Below are 8,522 nucleotides of genomic sequence, written 5' to 3' on the forward strand. Positions count from 1 at the left end.
TCACCTGCAAATAACAATAGCTTTGACTTTGCCCTATTGGTACTTGAGCGTCTTATTGTTATTGGTGGTTGTGATGAAGTGAAGTTTCTTTTATTTATTTTTTAAATCATTTTATCGGGGGCTTATACAGCTCTTATCACAATCCAGACATTCATCCATTATGTCAAGCACGTGTGTACATTTGTTGCCATATGTTGGAAGAGTAGCTTCTTAATGTGGCCCTTCTATCCATCTCTGAAACACCCACTAAATGATTGGGTGGGACCATGCGAATAGGATAGGTGGACTAGAGGGGACTGGTTTGTTTCGTTGCCTTCCCTCCGTGTAGGAGAGAGCCCTCTCAGACGCAGACGCAGGAGAGAAATCCACGGATCAGCGAGGAAGAAGAGGCACGCGTGGAACGTGTTTGAACTCCCTACCTGAAGCAGCAGAGACAACAGAGGCCATGCCAGGCCAAAACCCGCGGCTGAAGCCGGGAAACGATGAGGCGGAGCGGAGGAGCAGCATCAAGACCTTGAGACTGCGAGACAGAGCAACAGGGGGGCTTCCTGGTGCACAGAGCAATGCAGAGGCCAAGGGACCACGTGGCTGGGAGGCGGAGGATCAGAGACAGACCTGGCTTCAGGCTGAGGAGAGGGGCTGCTGAGGACCAGTGCCTGTGTCCCTCCTGTTTTCTGACCCTGGCTGGCGGTGACCTGTCAACTTCCCGAGTAATCACACATATTATCAACGAGAACTGTGCATCTGCTGCGACGGGTTATCAAGCCCAGCAGAGCGGTAGCATGCCGGAGGGGGAGCCGTTGGTGCCCAGATGGCTCAGCAGGAGGGCGGAGGCATGCTGGCCCTGACCTTGTGACAATCCGCCATGGACTGGTGTGCAGCTGCCTTCTCCTCCCCTGGATAGCCACGGGCACTCAGATGTGGCTGTCACACCTCCGTCTCTGTGGTGGTGGTAGGGTTCACGATCTGGGCGTTTTCCCAGTAGCTTGGAAGAGTACATGAATTTACCATTTGTGTGTTGTTCCCGGTCTTCAAGCGGATGCAGCTAAATAGCTACGTATGATTTTGCTGAAAGTTTGACTAAGGTAGACACGTTCTCTGCTGTTCCCAACATGGTTTCTTGTCCCATTTTCCTCAGGCACCATTTCACGCACCGTCAACTCCTCTTCCAGCATGGTGTCGATGACCTTCTCTAGCCCACGGGTGTGCTCCGGGGGAAAGATGCGGCTTTCTCCTCCTGTGAACAGGTACAGTCTCAGAAACTCACCTGGCGCGATTCTGCCCGGCCAGTAGGGTGGCTCTGAGTCAGAATCCACTCGAAGGCAGCGAGTGTGGTTTTCTATGGTTAACCTCGAGGTGGGCCCATTCACACGCACCTGCCATCCCCCGGAAGAAAGACGAGGCTGTCTGCTCCTGGGAAGGTGTGCAGCTCCTTGGCCGCCACAAAGACGGGCACGGGTGCTCCGAGGCAGAACGAAGTGGATGGCAGGAGGTTTGGGTTGTGTTTTCTTCCCCGGTCCCTTTATGTGGCACATTCTACATCAACGTGTGTTTTGATTTTTAATGAAATAAGAATCCTTGAAATAACTTCTACGTAGTCATCATAAACGAAACATTCATTGTGTTAGTCTGGGTACTTTAGAGAAACAAATCCACAGAAACTTACCATTTATATAAGAGTTTTATATAAATGATAAGTGCACATCAAGAAAACACCCCAACCCAGTGCTGCCCAAGCCCCCAAATCCAACATTAACCCATTAACCCATATGTCCGACACCAATCCACAAAGTCCTCCTCCATCTCACAAAACACACACTATGATGCCGACTGCGGGAGGAAAGCTGAGTCAGTGAATGTGTAAGCATCTCAGCGCTGGCAGGGGTCTCCACATGGCTGCTCCAGCACCCAGGGCTGCATCGGGGTAGGTCCATATGGCTTCTCCTCAGTGATGTCTTGCAGGAAGTGAACCTTGCCAGCTGAAGCAGGAACTGGCTAAGGCAGCTGCATCCTGGTCCGACCATCAGAGAGCAAGAGACCAGAGAACTCGAAAGGCGAGGCTCACTGAGCCATTTATCCCTCTGCCCTTCAATTAATCCCACATGTGTTCATCGGCCAGGTTCGCACAAGAAACTAACTCATTTATTCAATTGCATTAAATTATTAAAAATACACAGCTAGATGTGCCTATCCCATTTAAGGTTGCTGCCTTTAGGGCCATTTTCTTCTCACGTTCTCTTCTTCCATTTTGTGGCATTGTCACAGTAGCCTTGTGAAGTTACGCATCTTTCTCTCCTTTTCTATTTTCTATCACACTGGCATAACAGAAGACTGAGCTACTCAACATGGCCAAACTCTTTATGCCTGAAGGCCAGCTTTTTTAGAGAAAAAAATCCTATATACAACCTTTCTATTTATTTATATTATATTGTACTTTAAAAAAATACATCGGTGTTTGTATAGTCCCTCGGGGTGTTTTCCTAGGTGGGAGATACTGCCCCCTAGGGGGCACCGAAAGGATCCAAGGGGGCAACCAACGCAAATACCTACACTTTATCCTGGACGATGAGCTGCAGTACAAACATGTTTCATTTCCAGGGGGGCTATGAGTAATTGTTTTCCCTGAAAAGGGGACGGGAAATAGGTTTGGGGACCGTGGTGTGTGTAGTTTTTCATAGTACAGAGCACCATACACATACACCTTGCATACATGGTGTGTGCTGCGCACAGGGCGGGCTGCAGTCCAGGGCCTGACAAAAGGGTGAGAACCACCAAGCCGTGCACATCTTTCCAGCACATGTCAGTCAACCTGGACAAACGGCATCCTTCGGAGACGGTCCCTCATTCAGCCCCTCACTCTCCCTGCCATCGAGGCGATTCCAACACCTACTGACCCTACGTTACAGGGTAGAACTGCCCCTGAGACCGTACACAGGGCCACCAAGAACCTCTTGGGCTTAGTGGGGAACGTCTCAAACTAATTTTCTAAAGAACCAAAGCCAAAGTCCGCATAAAGGAACTCGTTTCACCATGCGTTTTCTCAGGTCGTAAGCATACCTCTGGGACCAAACGTCTTGCTCTACGGCAGAAAGAACAGGGTGGAGGGAAAGCCCACTGCCCGGGAGTCGGTTCGGACTCGTGGTGATGCTGTGGGCAGGGCTTCTGAGAAGACACGTCTTCACAGGAGCAGACACCTCATCTTGCGTCTGTGGAGTGGATGGTGGGGTTGAACTGCTGACCTGGCATTGGCAGATCAGCACTTACTCCACAGCGCCACTAGGGCGGAGGTGAAAGCTGCTGTTAGCAAGATGCGTAAAACCAGTGGGATTTTCGTTTGTTATGCAGTTTGAAGGTGAGCTTGAGATCCTAAGTGTTATTTTGGTCGGCCCTACGTGGGGAAAAAGACATAATTCATGTTCTCCGAGAGGGAGAGGGAATCTACTGAGTTTGACAGGAGGAGAAGTTGGAGCTTTGGGTTCAAATCACCCACAAAACCACGAATCCATTTTCCTTTTTTACGGGCATTTCATGCCTGTGCCTGAAATACTTTGGGAACTAGGTAGGAAAGAGGAAATACGGGACACCTTTGTGCGGCCCTCAAATGGGAGTCCTGTCCACTGCTGCCCCCTTTGAGATCATGAGCAATGTTTTCATAGCACTGCAAAGATTAGTGTGGTTTTTGCTTTGCTTTGTTTTTTTTTTCGAATCAGCATCCCATTTACCTCCCTGTCACTTTCCCTATCGCTCTTCTATCAAACAAATGCAGAAACGCAAACGTGCCGCTTTGCCTGAAGTGACAGAACTCGGAGAATTGCTCCTCTCAGGGTTGAGGAGCCCCTCGGTGACCCTCTTGGGACCTGCGCTGTCGAAAGTGACAAGTAGAATACACGAAGCAAAAAGGGACGACTGAGCTTTACCAAGAAGTCAAGACTCCGTCCGAGAGCCGTGTGGCATTCTGTGTATATGACATGACAGAAATGGCCGGCATTTCAGAGCCCCAAAAGGCATCAGGGGTAAGTCTGGGGTGTCCAGATGGGCTGCATAGGAGCATTCTTTGGCGTGTGTGTGTGTGTGTGTGTGTGTGTGTGTGTGTGTGTGACAGAGTTGTTCTGCACCTTCATAATGGTGTGAATAAGCATGTATTAAAAACTCAGGAACAAAGTAATAATCATTTATAAATTATCAAGGGTTCAGGGGGGAGTGGGGAGTGGGGAGGAAGGGGGCAGAAATGAGGAGCTGATGCCAAGGGCTCAAGTAGAAAGCGGGTGTTTTGAGAATGATGATGGCAACAGATGTATGAATGTGCTGGACACAATTGATGTGTGTATGGATTGTGATAAGAGTTGTATGAGCCCCCAATAAAATGATTTAAAAAAATGACTCAGGAGCAGTCAGCTAAACAGTGACAGGTGTTAACTTGGGTGAAGAGGAAGGTAGCATTCCACAGAAGGAGCAGAGAAATCAAAGTTGGGGTGGGGGGATGGTGTTGGGAAGTAATTTAAATTGTGGACCAGAAAAGTAGTCATCTGATGATTCGAAACGTAACCCCCCACCGAAGTTACAAGAAATAAGAGCTTCACGAAACTGCTCTGCTTGTGCTGCCCATGGGATGTAACATTTTTAAACTGATGGTCTGAAATGTAACCCCCCACCTAACTCACAATAAAATATATATTTTTTAAATGCATTGGTGTACGGTGGTAGAGGCAAAAACTGCTACTTGCTAACCCGGTCGTCATTCTCCCCCCTCTTTTTCACCCTAATTGTGTTCTTGGCAGTAAGTGTACCAAGTGCCTTCTCAGTTCCCTTTGTAGGTGGGCAACTGCTAGGGGTGTCTGGGAAACGTTTTGCTTCCCAGAGATAGGCCCCACCTCCTTTGCTTCTCTTTGACTTAGAGGAGAGTAGCCATTGTATAACGGTGTATCAAGTATCAGCCACACAGGCCCCAACTCAAGTGCATAACTTCCAGTAATCGTCTTAGGAAGATGGTCTCCTGTGTAGACCTGTGGACATTAGCCACACCATCATTGACAGTGCCATGCTTCAGGACAGATCTTAACCACAAAGGCGATGCCGTTCTTTTTCTGTTGTGTCACTCCCCCCATGGTGGACTATGCGATGATCTGATTCAGAATGGCCAACGCCTGTTCACTTCCGCTCACCAATGGATAGGGATCGTTGTGTGTCCCATTGCATTTTTTTAATAGCATCCGTGTTCCATCCTACCCTTACTTCGTATACCTACCTCATCGCTTCCCCCTGAATGAACTCCTCGCCTTCCTGGGATATTTTCTTTTTGAAAAACATGCTCTCCATGGAGAAAGACTTCTGGAATGTTGGAGTGGAGACCTCGGGGAGCTGCTCTCCCACAAAACCCACAAAAATCCTGGCAAAATCACTCCCCGGGATCATTTCAGAACTCTGGGAATGTGCCACAGCCCAGTGATGAACAGAAAATATCTATTTGTGCACTTCGATCCGGTGATGGAGTCTGTGGCATTTTAACCCAAGACTGTTGCCCGTGTCCCTCCTTCTGCAGTTCAGTGGGCCAGTGGTCAGGAGAAGGCAGCCGTCTTAAAGCTAGGGAGAAGCCTGGCCTCTTCTGGAGCTCAGCGAGAAGCTCACTCGACAGTCAATATTGGGTCCCAGTTAGCAGCAATCCCCACCACTCCTCACGAGCGGGGTCTCACGAGTTACTGTGCTGTTGGGAAGCTAGACCACTGGAGTTTCAAAGGCCAACAAGGTCACCACAGTGGACAGATGTCAGTGGAGTTTCCAGACTAAGATAGACTAAGAAGAAGGAAGAGACAGTCTACTCTAGAAACCTTAGCCTCTGAAATCCTTAGGATTAGCAGCAGAACACTGTCCACTGTCGCGACAAAATAGACACTCAAAATATAACTGGAAGAGAGCTACCTGCTCAATGTAGAGTCGAGCTTAATCATGTAGAGGGTACCAAGCTTTCAGATCCTTCGTTTCCTGATGTAGCGTAACTCGCATTACGAAAGAGCTGCAAACATCCACGGATAATTGGAACGTGGAATATACGAAGAAGCTATGAAAATTGGAACTTGTCAGAAGAAGAAGGCATAAAGATCTATGTTCTAAGCATACGTGAGCTGAAATGGACAGGTGTTGGACATTTTGAATCGGACAATCGTGGTCTATGGTGCCAAGCAAGGCAAATTGTTCATTGTTAAAAGAAGGTCTCAAGACGCATCTCGAAGTACAACACTGTCTGTAGCTGGATAATATTCATACGACTGTAAGGAAGACCATTTACTATGACTTATTCAAATTTACACCCCAACCATTAATCCCCCAAATGAGGACATTGAACATTTTTAACAACTTCGGAAGCCTGAGATTGATCAAACATGCAATCAAGATGCAGTGATAATCACCGGTGAGTGGATTTTGAGAGGCAGAAATGAAGAAGGATCCACCGTTGGGAAATATAACCTTGGTGACAGAAAAGACACAGAGATCATAGGGCAGAACTTTGCACACACCTTTTTTCAACAACAAGAATGACGACTGTACACTTGGGCCTCACTGGATTGAATCTCTAGGAATCAAGTACATCTATGGAAAGAGACCATGGAGGAGTTCAATACCATCCGTCAAAACAATGGCCCACTGTGGACCATTAATTGCTCCAATTCAAATGGAAGCGAAAGAAACTGGAAACAAGTCCACCATAGGTCCTAACAGGGCCTTGCGTGTATTTCACCTAAATCGAAAGGCCATCTCAAGAATAGATTGGACACACTGGACACGAATTACTCATTGAGCTGTCAGATGACATCAAACATAGCAAACGGTCATTAAAAAGACCAAAATCGATGTCAGAAGAGACTCGGAAACTTGCTCTTGCACTAAGAATAGCTCGAGCGAAGGGAAGGAGTAATGAGGTACAAAAACTGAACTCGAGATTTGAGGGGCAGCTGGAGAAGACAGAGTAAAGTTGTTTGAATGTACAAATGCCCTTTGAAAAGACAACCTTGGAGTTGGAAACCCCAAAAGGAAGAACACTGACATTTCTGGAACGGAAAGAGCTGAGGGGGGAAAATATATCAACCTTTAAGTTGCAATCCTGAAGAACTAAGGGCAAAATATTGAAGGGTGCAGGGAGCTTCGAAAGAAGATGCACAGAATCGTTGTACTGAAAAGAATCCGGCTAACTCTTTTTGGAGGTGCTGTGTGATCAAAGTCCAGTCGTACTGAAGGAAGATGCCCAAGCTGCACTGAAGACATTGACAAACAAAAAACCTTAGGAATTTCCAGAATACCAATTGGGATGTGCTTTTTTTTTCTTTTAAAGGTGTAGCACTGGAGGTACTTACTCAACTATGCCAAGAAATTGGTCAGTCTTGACTATCCTTTGGCACATATTGATTATACTTTGGAAGAGAGCTGCCTGGCCAACCAGCTGGGAGAGATTCGTATTCACGTTCATACAAAGAAAGGTGATCTGACAGAATGCACAAAGTATAAGCAATATTATTAACAGAGCACCCAAGTAAAATTGGGCTGAAGATAATTCAAAAACGGTTGCAGCAATACATCCACAGGGAACTGGCAGATACTGAAGCCAGGCTCAGGAGAGGTTGTAGTACAGGGGCATCCTTGCTGAGAGCAGACAGATCTTGGTCGAAAGCAGAGACCACCAGAAAGACATTTGCCCATGTTTCATTGACTCTGCAAAGGCACACTACTGTGTGGAACTTGTGCATAAACCGAGAGGCAGAACAGAATGAAGGGCAACTGCATGGTATAAAGTCAGGGAAGGTCTTCATCGGGGTTGTATGCCTTCCCCACACTTGTTCACTCTGTATGCTGGGCAAGTAATCCAAGATCCTGGACTCGATGAAGAATAATTACCATCAGAATTGGAGGAAGACTCATTCGCAATCTGCAATATGCAAATGACATAACCTTGCCTGCTGAGAGTGAAGGGGGCTTGAAGCACGTAGTGAGGGAGATCAATAGCCTTGAGTGGGAATCACAGCTCGATCTAAAAAAAGCAAAAATCCTCACACTCGGCCAATAAGTAATATCACATTAATCAGAGAAAAGATTGAAGCCGTCAAGGATCTTATTTTACTTGTATCCACAGTCAACACCCATGGAAACAGCAGTCAGGAAATCAAAGATTGTTGACGCTGGAGTCTAAACTCTTAAGCACTTGGTGTGAGGAAGGCTACCATCCTCAGGGGGAGCCCTAACTCCATTTTGAAGCTTGACGTCGAGGAGCCCTGAGGGTGGAGAGGGTTATGTGTGGGGATGTTAACCCCAAGGTCAGCAGTTCAAAACCACCAGGTGCTCCTCAGAAGAAAAACAAGGCTCTCTATGCCATAAAGAATTAGTCTGGGAAACCCAAGGGTTCAGGTCTACCCTGTCCTGTAGGGTCGCTAAGAGTAGGAATTGCCTTCATGGCTGTGGGTCTTTTGAGTATTTTAGTTCTCTCTCTCTCTCCTTTCTCTCTCTCTCTCTCTCTCTCTCTCTCTCTCTCTCTCTCT

Source organism: Echinops telfairi, unplaced genomic scaffold (assembly GCF_000313985.2).
Source record: "Echinops telfairi isolate 266 unplaced genomic scaffold, ASM31398v2 ScPeMD7_2010;HRSCAF=2546, whole genome shotgun sequence".
NCBI lineage: Eukaryota > Metazoa > Chordata > Mammalia > Afrosoricida > Tenrecidae > Echinops > Echinops telfairi.